We start from the raw sequence: 14,629 nt of genomic DNA, 5'->3' as shown, positions 1-14,629 counted from the left end.
AATGTTATATTTCTATTGATTTCAATTGCAATGCTTATTATTTGTTTTCTGCAAAATATGTAGTGTTCAAATATGAAATGCAGTTCCATAAAGTATTAAATTCAACTAATAACAGTAGCATATATAACTTGTAGTTCAGTCCAAATCTGTTTTGAAAGACTTTGCAGAGTGGCAAGTTTTTGAGTTTGTAGTTGCCAATAGTTTAACACAGCGACTCCTGGGGTATGAGTAGTCTGGTTGTCCTCTTTCTTGGTGTTGGCATTGAAATGTGTCGTACCATGTGGAATGTTTATATGTATGAATCGTGAGGTGTCTGATTGGGTGTGGAAGGGAGGCTATGTAAGAAAGCTACCGAAGCAGCGTTATTGGCAATAGAATAACCACAATAGTGCAAGCTATAAGACTATATTTATTCTGCAGAATACTTTACCATACCAGAGTAAACAGCTCTAGAAGCTCTCTGTTTGTTTAGGATACAGCTGCCATATTAGCTTGGTGTGACATCACTTCCTGTCTGAGTCTCTCCCTGCCCACTCATGGCTCTGAGCTCAGATTACAGCAGGGAGGAGAGGGCGGAGGGGGAGAGAGGAGCAAACTGAGCATGCTCAAGCCCTAGCCATGGAGGTTTAAGCTGAAAACAGGAAGTCTGATACAGAAGCCCATGTGTACACAATAGAAGGAAAGAAATGTGGTGTTTCTTTTCACAGAGCAGCAATACTGAGGGTTTAGCGGTGTATTTATATAGACCTTTCTGATAAAGCTTACTTAAATTTAGCCTTTCCTTCTCCTTTAAAAACTTTTCAGTGTATTGTTATTTTTTGGTTAGTGTTTCCAACCAATCTATGTGAAAAAATATGAAGCAGTTTCTGTTTTTCTAAGGTTATGGATGGGGTGGTAGGGATTTACCATTGATATAAAATTGTCCTTCAGGTTGTTGCCACCAGCCTCCCAACCAAGTTTTTTTTTTTTTTTTTTTTGAAAAAGGAAAAGACGCCAGTGTTTTTTGGGAACATTTTTCAACAATTTTTTTTTAGGAAGTCCTATCTACTCTATTGCACTTAGTCTGGCACAAGAAGTAACGTTCAGTAAAATCCGCATCTTAGTAATATTTGCGTAGTTACGCCATTCGCCAGAGCACAAATTCGCCAGGCGTTAGGGAGCGAAGTACCTATCTCCATTTCTAGCAAAGTTACGTCAGATATAGAAATTGGCAAAGTACCAAAATTACGTCACACTGGCGATTTTTTTTGCCCGCATTAGTCACTTTGCCCTTTAGTAAATTTGCCCCCATATCTGCATCAGAATGCCAAATCTTATGGGATTTTCTTGCATGTTGTGTGGGGTATATGTAGTAATTGCCTTCAACAAGGTGTTGGTTGTGGTATGTTTTTGTCTAGACATCTCTGTTTCAAAGCCAGTCCCCAACATATGTAATAAGTGCTGATTCGTTATACACCTATATGGTAGGTTAGTCTTTGGGCTGTTTTTTTTGCTAAACTAATTCTAGGTGCTTTTTGTTCCATCATGAAAAATGATGTTCAGGTGTTTTTTAGGTACCCTAAATTCAAGATATGAAAACTTTGGCCATTTAGGACTTTATCTGTGACTTATTAACTGACTAATACTTTTCACAGGGTTAAACACAATAGGAAAATGTAAAGTCTGTAAAATGCTGCTTAACAAATATATCTGTGAATATATTCCCCATTTAAGCAAGAAAATATACAGCAAGCATAACCAATACGATTTGACAGAAAGGTTAGCACTGAGGTAAAGTGCATTTAAAGGAGAACCAAACACTTGCTAATAAAAACCCCTACCCTACCTTTGGTAAATGCCCCTAACTCTTTACTTACCCCTCGGTGCAGATTCAGGGCATTGGAGTTCACGGGCGCCATCTTCTTCTCTTCGGTACTTTCAGGTATTCTTCCGGCGCTTTGGCGATTTCCGTCAGTTTCAGCGCATGCGCAGTTGCCGCAAAACAGAGGATTGCTCCAACTGCGCATGCGCCTTTACGCTGCTCTATTCCCGAAGATTACTGAAGAGAAGAAGATGCCCTAAATATACAAGGTACAAGACAAAAAGACAGTATTTGGATGGCTTTGATCATTTGTGCTCTCAGGGGGTACTGTGTTTAAACAGACAGAATTCTATAGTGCTAATCACTGCATAGATTCAGGAATACTTAAGAAAAACTTTGTCTGTGAACATACAGTAGTTCATTGCTACATCCACAAATCCACGATCCGCCACATTCTCTGAGCCCAATATAATTTACTTTATAAAATGGACAGTGGGGATGTGGAAAACTGTATGGTGGTCTCCCCTGTTTCCAAATGTTTACCGTGTGATGTTAAAAGGGGCAATGAAACACAGAGGTAAAAATGCCCCTTTCCAAACTTTTTAAAGATGTTGTTGCTGGCATCAAATTCAATCAAATATATTATTTTCAAATTATTTTTAAATCATTGCATTCGTTTTAAATATATATATATATATATATATATATATATATATATATATATATATATATATATATATATATATATATATATATATATATATATATATATAATATATATATATATATATATATATATATATATACATATACATACATATTTTGTCCCAACGTTTTGGAAATGGGGTACACCAAGGTCCAAACCAAATGGTATTCATCCCTAGCAAGATGTGTTAACTTGGAGCTCTGTGGCGCTTCACACATTCTATTTTAGTTTTATATATATTTTGTCCCAACTTTTTGGAAATGGGGTACACCAAGGTCCAAACTAAATGGTATTCATCCCTAGCAAGATGTGTTAACTTGGAGCTCTGTGGCTCTTCACACATTCTGGGATATTATACAATGTCATTTTGGTATGGATGACCTGCAGTTGGATATGGGTGGTAAAAGCAGATCCTTAAAACACCTAGGGTCACATTTACTTAGTTCGAGTAAAGGAATAGAATAAAAAAAACTTTGAATTTCGAATGATTTTTTTTGGCTACTTCGACCATCGAATTGGCTCCTTCGACCTTTGACTACGACTTCGAATCGAACGAAAAATCGTTCGACTATTTGATAGTCGACTATTCAATAGTCAAAGTACTACCTCTTTAAAAAAAAACGGTGACTCCCTACTTCGCCAAGTAAAACCTCACCTCAATGTTAGCCTATGGGGAATTTTTAGTCAAAGGAAAATCGTTCGATCGATGGACCGAATTGCGGTAAATCATTCTACTTCGAAGTCGAAGGATTTAACTTCGACAGTCGAATATCGAGGGTTAATTAACCCTCGATATTTGACCCTAAGTAAATGTGCCCCTTAGAGTCCTCACAAAATCTGGACTAGTTCTGTCCACCCTCGCCTCCACCAGGGAGTACTCCAGATGACACACAGGTACTTGCTCAAGTACTTGCAGCTATTGCAACCTGCTTCCCTTCATAAACAAAATCCAAATTGGCCAATCACTGTATAAAGTAGACCTGCAAACTATCAGTGCATGCAGGGCAGCAGCTAAAACAAGATTAGGCACTTTACAAGACATCTGCAGCCTATAGGCTGTCCATGTTACTGATCTAATACAGCAATTGCAACATCAGGCAACACTGCAAAAAATGTGACATGGACTACCTGAGGGCATTGAAGGAGACTCCTCTTACAACTTTGCAGAGAACAGACTTCCTGCAGCATCCTTCACCCCTCCCTTCCCTATGGAAAGAACACAGCAGGTTCCTGGGCAGGGCACACCTCCCAGAGCTCTAGCACAACCCTTTTGTATTAAACCAGAGGGATAGAGAAATTGTCTTGTAAAAGACAATGTCTCTATCCCTCTGGTTTAAGACATTGTCTTGTAAAAGAGTTGTAAGGCTGGTCACTTGGAATATGATGGCTCCAATGTGTCTCTGTACCCAGAATACTCTACCAACCTACAGAAGCAAATGTAGCTCAGTAATCACAAGAAAATGAAGAGACCTTAGGGTGGTGGCACACGCTGCTACTTGGGGAGATTAGTTGCCCACCGACAAATCGCCTCTTCTTCAGGCACTAATCTCCCCTAAATGCCTTATTTAAATGCGATTTACATTCTAGCCGGCAGGATGGCACGCTTTGTTTTTCTGAAGTCACCCAAAGTTGCCTCACGAGGAAACTTCGGGCACATTTGGAAAGCCGAATCGATCAGAGTGCCATCACAGCGGCGATTCACATTCTAGCCGGTGGAAAGATTCGCCCAAATACCGATCCGCATATGCAAATTATGGGTGAGAAGGTGAAAACAGTTTTTACTTCCTTGTTTTGTGACAAAAAGTCACGCAATTTCCCTCCCGCTCCTAATTTGCATATGCAAATTAGGATTCGCTTTTGCCGGGCAGAAGGATTTGGCCAAATCCTGCTGAAAAATCCTTCTGAAAAAGGCAGAATCCCGAACCAAATCCTGGATATGGTGCATCTCTACTTCTCGTACAAACATCTTATAGCAGGAGTGCCCATACTTTACTAAAGCGGTGTCTACTTTTAGTGATGTTGTCCTATTATGATCAACATCAATAAAAGCAGTTAGTATTCTGTTAGTATTTCTCCACCTGACACTGCCACTGAATTAAGGAACTCTGAGGTGACCTGCACACCTCAAAAATACAGTATACAAACAGAGTCACACCATAATAGGAAATTGGTGAGGTCATATGTCCAAACTTCTCATTTCTCACTTTATTTTCTGAGGCAGCTATTATAGTGCTACCTAAGCCAGGAAAATATCCCACCATACTCTCATCATATAGACCCATGTCCCTTTAAACGCCAAACTCAAAATACTAGCTAAAATTCTTGCAAGAAAGTTGGCCAAGGTGATACGCATGCTGGTTATCATGGATCAATCCAGTTTTTTGCTCTCAAAGTCTACAGTCATTACTACCAGACAACTGCACTTTAATTTACAGACATCTCACAAAAATACAGGATCAGGCCTGGTAGTGTCACTAACCACTAAGGCATTTGAGTCCACTGAATGACCAAACTTGTGGGAAATATTAATTAGACTAAACTTTGGATCTAGCTTTGTTAAATGGATTCCCTAATATACTGTAAACCCTTTGTAAGAATATAAGTGAATATACTGTGGTGAGTGAAGGGTTTTTGAACCCTTTAAAAATTTCAATATTTTTATTTCATGTGTACTAAAAACATCATCTGATTTTCAGAATTAAATGAAGAAAACCTAGTTACAGAAATGAAACTAAAACTATTATACTTGGACATGTATTTATTGAAAAAATGATCCAATAACATACCTGCAAAAGTGAGTGAATCGTGCTCTTAGTGTTTAGTGTGACCCCCTTGTGCAGAAATAACTGCAGCTAAGCGTTTGCAGTAAATGTTGATCAATCCTGGAATTTTAGCCCATTTCACCATACAGAACAGCTTCAGCTGGGTTTCCACATGAACCGCTCGCTTGAGGACTTTCCACAACATTTCAGTCGTATTAAGGTCAGGGCTTTGATTTGGCCATTTCAGAACATTCCCTGTATTCTTCTTTAAAGTGGACCTGTCACCCAGACACACAAATCTGTATAATAAAAGTCCTTTTCAAATTAAACATGAAATCCAATTTCTATTTTTTATTAAAGCATTCATAGCTGTTGTAAGCTCATTTAAAAATCTCAGCTGTCAATCAAATATTGTCTGCCCCTCCTCTATGCCAGTGGCATAGAGGCGGAGCAGACAATTACTTTCACTTTCCATTCAGCACTTCCTAGATGTCACTGCTCTCCACACATTTCCCTGTTCTCTTTACCGTTTAATTGTGTAGCCAGGGCAAGGAAATGGGCATCAGGTCTCCCATTCTGGTGCACAAACAAGATTTTGAGATGATACAAGATTTGCTTTAAAAACACTGTCCACAAAATGGCTGCTTCCTGCTTGCTATAATTATGAATTCTCAGACTGAAGGAAACAAGATTCAAATAATTTATATAGTGTAATTAAAGTTAATTTTGCTTGACTAATGTGATAAAATAGGATTTTTTTTGGTGACGGGTCCCCTTTAATCATTATTTGGTGGAGCGACATGTGTGTTCAGGATCGTTGGCTTGGTGCATGACCCACTCTCTCTTGAGATTCAGTTTATGGACAGATGTCTTGACATTTTCCTTTAGAATTTTCTGGCATATAATTCATTGTTTCATCAAAAACAAACAAAAGCAAAACTGACCCAGAACACACCCACCACCATGTTTCACAGATGGAATAAGGTTCTTATGCTAGAATGCAGTGTTTTCTTTCTCCAAATGGAACACTCCTCGTTAAGCCAAGTTTTATTGTGGTTTGATCATCCACAAAACATTCTTCCAGAAACCTTCTGGGTTATCCATGTGATCTTTAGCAAACTGTAGATAGTTTGCAATGTTTTTGGGGGAGAGCAGTGGCACTCCATGCTACCTTGCCATATACACGACTGCTGTTCAGTGGACTCCTGAACATCAACATTCGCAAATGTAGGACAGGCCTTCAATTGCTTGGTTCCTTTGTAACCTCTCAGACTATGCAAATTAGGGGTGGGAAGGGGACAACATTTTTAACTTCCTTGTTTTGTGACAGAAAGTCACTCAATTTCCCTCCTGCCCCTAATTTGCATATGCAAATTCGGATTTGGTTCGGACGGGCAGAAGGATTCGGCCGAATCCTGCTGAAAAAGGCCGAACCCTGGCTGAATCCCGAACCGAATCCTGGATTCGGTGCATCCCTATATAAAACAGAGAACTGGGTGCCCTGGGAGTTATAAGTTGTCTTTTGACGATCAGTACAAGTATGTGAATTCTGCATATCTTAGCTTTGGGGATATCTAAGCAGTAGTAGTAAAGGTATCCCAGCTAGACCAGACCTTTTGGAATCTTTGAAGGGTGTCTCTTATTCTAGCTGTCATATACTCCATTTCCCTCATCTCTCATTCTATGGATTATATCAATTAAAGGAAAACTATACCCCCCCAAACAATGTAGGTCTCTATAAAAAGATATTGCATAAGCTCATATGTAAAATCCTGCTTCATGTAAATAAACTATTTTCATAATAATATACTTTTCTAGTAGTATGTGCCATTGGATAATCATAAATAGAAAATTGCCATTTTAAAAAATAAGGGCTGCCCCCTGGGATAGTAGGATTCACTGTACTCACAAACATACCAACAAACCATACATGTTGGGTCACATGAGCCAATTAACAGACAGTGGTGTGTCTTTTGCTTCCACACTTCTTCCCGTTACAGTTAGAGTTGTAGTATTTCTGGTCAGGTGATTTCTGAGACAGCACAGAGATCATCATGAAATGGTGGCTCAAGGCAAAAGATGTAAAAGGGCAACATTTACTTAAATATATATTCCAGTTTGGTAAGATTCTTTAATATGCCACTTAATATGATATGAACTATCTCTTGCTTAAGTGTTCATTTTGGGGGTATAGTTTTACTTTAATGTTGGGGTAGTGGTTTTTTCCAGTGGTGGGTGATTGCTCAATTATATCCTAACAGCCTGCAGATTAGCGATCTTTGCTCAGCTTTAGTGGTGTAGTCTAATGGTAACATGGTAACTAACATGGTAAGGGGATCTAATATGGTTTCTGAACAGAATATTTTACCCAAAAGATTTTCTACAGATGGGGTTATTACGGTGCAATGCCACATTATATGTGGCATTGTTCCAATCATCCCACAAGCTCTCCAGCATTGTTAACAGACTGTACCAACCATGAGAACCAACCATGTCATTTGCTTGGGGTATGATACCAAAAAAACATTGTTTTGTACAGACTTTCCTACTGTCTATCACAAGACATTTCTTCTAGCATTCTCCCATATATTTTCCCAAGTTTCTAATGACATTTCTTGAGAGAGATTCTCTTCCCATTTCAACATATACCTGTGTTTAGGAAAAGGGTCCATTGAGGCAGTTTAGTTGCCCTTGGCTAGATAGGATTGTCTGACAGAAATATGTTGACAGAAAAGTTGCAGGTATTCAAAAAACTGTGTTGAAGATATTTGGTGTTTAGTCTGCACTTGTAAATGTTGGACGTTTATTTGTTAGGATTATTAAAGTCATAAACTTTAAAAAGATGTTTGGAGCCCCAATGTGTTTTAAAAGTGTCTTGCATACCCTGAGATTAAGGGGTTATCAAGTACCGGTGTTAGGGGTAAGTGGGGGCTTATTAGGTTGTATCTTTGTTTGCATTGATGCCAAATATGTAGTGTAAATATTATGGGGCTCCAGATGGCGGCTTGACTTTTGGTCCTTTGAGCCATAGAAACGTGGCTAGATGTATGGGGGATGTCCTATCAGCAAAGTGAGTAAGATATCCTGGAAAAAGGCGAGCACGCACAGGTCTTAAGATGCAAAAAATAGGTGAAATTTATTGAAAATAAATAACTGACGTTTCGGCTAATCCTATAGCCTTTCTCAAAGTGCAACACACAGTGAAGACCAAACATTTAAACCCCAAGTGGCAGGAAAACAAACGTGATGACATCATCGGGTGTTAAGGGGCGTGGAAAAGAGTATACAGCACAAGAAAAATAAAAATACAGCCTGAACATACCATAAAAATAGATATAAAATAATATTGCCCACATGCAATCAGTGGTCTCTTATAGAAATTACATGGTCATTAAAAACAAATGCATAATCTCAAAACACAGCATAATAGATGAGTAATCATTAACATAGTGTGATCCCCACACTGTTCCACAAGCTGGGGGTCACATCCAGTTGAAAGATACAAAGTAAAAAGTTCAAGTCAGGAGTTCCGGTTATTAATGTTACTTAATCACCAAGCAGGGACAGATGGTTACAATGTAGTATGTGGCAATCCCAGTGCTTCGGTGCAACTGATAATTCAAACAAACATTATAGGACTTACTGTCAGTATCGGATGCCAAACAGAGACAGGGGAAGACAATCACTCTGCGACAACGTCCATATCTGTAGCATGGAGGATGCAATGGCTAGAGTCACAAAAACAGGTTCCGTGTACTTCAGTGCTGGTTGCTTTGCTGTCTTCCAAATCAAGCCCTGCAGGCCCTGGGAAGACAGGGCCGGTGGGCGTGTCACTCAACTCTGGGGCATGGGAGTGTCAGTCGTCCATCAATCAGCATGGCCTTGTTGTTAAGGGCTGCTCACATGGCAACTGCTGATTCTGGACTTGGCATAGAGGCAGTTGCGATATATTCAATTTGAATGCTTGTACATAGAGGTGACCAGAAACAGTAGCAAAAGTAAAAGAATAGAAGAGGAAAACTGAGAGGAGTTAGAACAAGAGATACGAAATATAGCAGGGACAGAGCAGCGTTGCTGTATTCCGCAATATGGCATGTGGGAATAAAGGAAGCAGGGCACGCGTTATCCCATAGAGGACTTTGTCCGAGATCAGGGGCATCACTGCCATGTTTGGAATGTCACACGCAGGGGTACATAACACACAGCCTGTCCGCAGTCATATGTGTTGGATTCAACAGGCAGCGAGAAAAGTTATATGGGTAGAATATAAAACCCGTCCATAAGCCATTACACAATATATAGTATAGCTTTACGTAGAGAAAGACACAATGTGTCAAGTTGCCCAGACAGTAAAGAAGGATATAATGCTGTGCATTGGAGTGAAATCTTCAAGTACACACTGCAACCGTTATTAGTAAATGCTGGCCATGTGACGTGGCAGTTGGGGCATTTATGGGTCCCATGGATCCAAATCGCCTTTTGTGCCAGAAAGCATGCTCATAAGTGGGGAAAAAGGAGGAAAGATAGTTAGGTATAAGAACAAGAGGAGGAGAGACCAAGGTCATCATCCATGTAGTCAGGTATCCAGTGAATTCTACTTCAGGGGAATTAGACCTCGTCATAAGGTGTTAAAAGGAGTAGTTGTCATTTCAGAGTTCAAAAAAATGGAGCATATGATATGTGTTCATTAAGTACTCTCGGGTTCAGTGTATCCAGACGGTGTATCCATTTGAGCTCTGATTGTAGTAGTTTACGTTCATGGTCACCACCTCGTGTAGGGATCGGGGTGAAATCTATCACAATGCTCCTGAGGGAGGCTAAGGTGTGCCAATGTTCGTCGAAGTGTTGAGAGACAGGAGTATCACCTGTGCCTTTGAGGAGAGCTGCGCGGATTGCTGACCTATGGTTAGCCATCCTGTCCCTAAAGGTGGTGATGGTTTGACATTACACTCAGCGGGCTCCAATTCTCAGACGCTGAAGCAGCGGACATTCTGTTCAAGGAAACCTTGATGGAAACAGCCAATGAAGTCTCTCCCACAGCCACTACACAAGATATCTATCACCTTACATATCACATCTCTTGCGGCTTAAGGAAAGGGAAGTAGACCTCAAACTCCACGGTATCTTATCTCTCTAATTTCTACAAAAGGCAACACATACCCAGGGGCTTTCGGATCAAGAACATACCAACAATTGGTCGTAACAACACTGACTTCTGCAAAAGGTGGTGTCAGATTCTTAAAAAGTGCTCCCTAGACCTGATTCTACTAGTCATCGAGGAGGTCTCGAAAAATTTGACAGTTGTACGCACAGAGATTACCGCCTATGAAACAGCTAATCTCAATACCCTGAGAACTGATAAAGACCCCAAGTGGCTGGAGAAACTCGAACATCAGTTAGTTAATTACACCACTGTACTACATAAATTTAAGCGGAACAAAGTCCAAATTGTGCACTCAGACTTCCAGAACCGACGTGTGTATGGCTGGCTCACCGGTGGCGAATCCTCTAGACCCAGACTAAATAAACCTCCTAGACAACGAGCTGGTTTTAGCGGCTTTGACTCTTCGCCCTACACCTCTTCCCCCTCCGACACTGACACCCGCTCCAGGGGCAGAGGAAAATCCAGGGGTAGATATTCACCAGTATCTACAATATCCAACACAACCACACCTGATCACTCTAGTGCACATTTTTTAGGGTCAATCACACGCTCAAAAACCAGGGACACCCCCACAAGAGGTGCAGAGGGCATCGTTACATAGTTAAATTGGGTTGAAAAAAGACAAAGTCCATCAAGTTCAACCCCTCCAAATGAAAACCCAGCATCCATACACATACCCCTCTCTACTTTTAATTAAATTCTATATACCTATACCTATACTAACTATAGAGCTTAGTATCACAATAGACTTTGATATTATGTCTGTCCAAAAAAACATCCAAGCCATTCTTAAAGGCATTAACTGAATCAGCCATCACAACATCACCCAGCAGTGCATTCCACAACCTCACTGTCCTGACTGTGAAGAACCCCCTATGTGGCTTCAAATGAAAGTTCTTTTCTTCTAGTCTAAATGGGTGGCCTCTGGTACAGTGATCCACTTTATGGGTAGAAAGGTCCCCTGCTATTTGTCTATAATGTCCTCTAATGTACTTGTAAAGTGTAATCATGTCCCCTCGCAAGCGCATTTTTTTCCAGAGAAAACAACCCCAACCTTGACAGTCTACCCTCATAATTTAAGTCTTCCATCCCTCTAACCAATTTAGTTGCACGTCTCTGCACTCTCTCCAGCTCATTTATATCCCTCTTAAGGACTGGAGTCCAAAACTGCACTGCATACTCCAGATGAGGCCTTACCAGGGACCTATAAAGAGGCATAATTATGTTTTCATCCCTTGAGTTAATGCCCTTTTTTATGCAAGACAGAACTTTATTTGCTTTAGTAGACACAGAATGACACTGCCCAGAATTAGACAACTTGTTATCTACAAAGACCCCTAGATCCTTTTCATTTAAGGAAACTCCCAACACACTGCCATTTAGTGTATAACTTGCATTTATATTATTTTTGCCAAAGTGCATAACCTTGCATTTATCAACATTGAACCTCATTTTCCAGTTTGCTGCCGAGTTTTCCAATTTAGACAAATCACTCTGCAGCAAGTGGCAGCATCCTGCATGGAACCTATAGTTCTGCACAATTTAGTATCATCTGCAAAAATAGAAACAGTACTTTCAATGCCTACCTCCAGGTCATTAATAAACAAGTTGAAAAGCAAGGGACCTAGTACAGAGCCCTGCGGTATTCCACTAACAACACTGGTCCAATTAGAAAATGTTCCATTTACCACCACTCTTTGTAGTCTATCTTTTAGCCAGTTCTCTATCCATGTACAAATACTATGTTCCAGGCCAACATTCCTTAATTTAACCAGTTACCTTTTGTGTGGCATTGTATCAAATGCTTTAGCAAAGTCTAAGTAAATCACATCCACTGCCATCCCAGAATCGAGGTCTCTACTTACCTTCTCATAAAAAGAAATTAAGTTAGTCTGGCAAGATCTATTACGCATAAAACCATGCTGGCACAAACTCCTAGTATTATGATCTACAAGACCACCAAGCCTATACAGGAGGAAGTAGTGTTCAATCTCAGCTCTCACACACTGAGCCTCACTGAACACAAAATTCTTAGCAAAGGACTGTCATTTGTACCTACTAACAATATCCACACTTTGGACCTGATGGTTGACATATATAGGTTCCAGCGGACCCTGAAACTGAAGGAGCATTTTAGAACTAGGACCCAACAAATGAACACCCTGTTCCATGCAGCCAGCACATTTGAACCACCCAACACCCCAAAATCTATATCCGCATACACAAGATGAATCACTGAAACCCAGAGATCGTAAACACAGATCAAATTTGACTAAGACTGAAAAGGACACCATTGTCTCACTGTCGAATAATGAGAACATTATCATCAGACCCGCGGATAAAGGCAGTGGAGTTGTAATTATGGACTATTCCTCATACCGCACAGAAGTTTTAAAACAACTTAATGACAATACTACTTACCTGCTGTTGGAAAGAGACCCTACTTCCAACTACAAGAAACGGGTCGACAATATTCTCAACTCGGCTTTACTACAGGGGAACATTTCTGAGTCTACACTGTCATATCTGCTGCAGAAACATCCTGTCTGCCCCATATTATATACACTTCCAAAGATCCACAAAAGCCTCAAGGATCCACCAGGCCGACCGATTGTAAGTGCGCGAAACTCAATCTTACAACCTCTTTCAGTTTTTGTCGACCACTGGTTTGCAGCCTCTGGACCAGAACACCCCCACATATCTTAAAGACACAGGGGATTTACTCAACAAGATCAAAAACTGTATGCCCATGCCTGAACACACTCTTCTTGCCACAATGGACGTCTCTTCCCTGTACACGGTGATACCGACGGATCAGGAGATTGAAGCAGTCTCCCAAGCACTCCTACAACAACCGGATCCCACACGTCCTCAAACAGAGTTTTTGTTGGAACTTTTAGGACTATGTCTGAGATTGAATTATTTTAAATTCGAACTTTATTACTTACAAACCAGTGGGACCAGTATGGGTTCTAATGTATCACCGTCATTTGCTAATCTATACATGGCGAACTATGAACAGCAGCACATTTTTCCTAAGTATGGGCAACACATTTACAAACTCTGGCGCTACATCGACGACCTGCTGATCCTTTTGGTGGGATCCAAGGAACAATTCTTATGGATGGTGTCTGATCTAAATGAACTATTTACCACCATCAAATTCAAGGCACATGTAGAGGAATCAGAAGTGCCCTTTCTTGACATTCTCCTGATGAAGCAGGGGACACTGATTCAAATGACTATTTACCGTAAAGGTACTGACCGAAACACGCTGCTCCATCATTCGTCCTGTCATCCTCCACACTTATTACACAGCATCCCCTACTCTCAAATGATAAGAGTGATCCGCAACAACACTGATCCTTTGCGTATGGAACTTCAACTTAACGAACTGACAGACCGGTTCTTACAACGCGGATACCCTCAACATGAACTACTTGAGAGTAGACAGCGAGCAACCCGACCGACACAAACAGATCTGCTAGCCACTGATACACATTCTTCCGGTAAAACTGATGATTGTCTTACATTTCTTACTACTTATTCTCCCAGCACCCGGTCCTTCACCCAAACCATACACAACCATTGAACTGTTATTCAAAATGACAGGACCCTGCCTCCTCCATTCAAAGTTCCACCTCGTATAGCATACAAGAGGGGTCGCAACCTCAGGGACCAATTGGTAAAGACTGATCCAGAACATTGTTATCTTTCCTCCTCAAAAGTTACATGGATCCCTCTCGGCGAAGAACGGCTGCTACAAATGCACTGACTGCACGACGTGCAGACAACTGACGGGCCCACCTTTACCCACCCGCATTCGGGTAAACAAATATTGATCAGACACAGGGTCACATGTACATAGAAATTCGTAATATACATTCTCAAATGCCCCTGTGGTCTAGTTTATGTGGGCAAAACCATCACCACCTTTAGGGACAGGATGGCTAACCATAGACCAGCAATCCGCGCAGCTCTCCTCAAAGGCACAGGTGATACTCCTGTCTCTCAACACTTCGTCGAACATCGGCACACCTTAGCCTCCCTCAGGAGCATGGTGATAGATATCACCCCAATCCCTACACAAGGTGGTGACCGTGAATGTAAACTACTACAATCAGAGCTCAAATGGATACACCGTCTGGATACACTGAACCCGAGAGGACTTAATGAACTCATATCATATGCTCCAT

At 40.7% G+C, this 14,629-nt stretch overlaps 1 protein-coding gene across 7 annotated transcripts in view; it reads left to right on the top strand.

Annotated features, from left to right (window-relative positions):
- helq.S (helicase, POLQ like S homeolog) overlaps positions 1 to 14,629 on the top strand; it is a 289,002-nt gene that overhangs the window by 32,855 nt on the left and 241,518 nt on the right. The window lies entirely within an intron of this gene.

The sequence above is a fragment of the Xenopus laevis genome, chromosome 1S, assembly GCF_017654675.1.
Source record: "Xenopus laevis strain J_2021 chromosome 1S, Xenopus_laevis_v10.1, whole genome shotgun sequence".
NCBI classification, from domain to species: domain Eukaryota; kingdom Metazoa; phylum Chordata; class Amphibia; order Anura; family Pipidae; genus Xenopus; species Xenopus laevis.
This window is presented reverse-complemented; position numbering and strand designations above follow the sequence as displayed.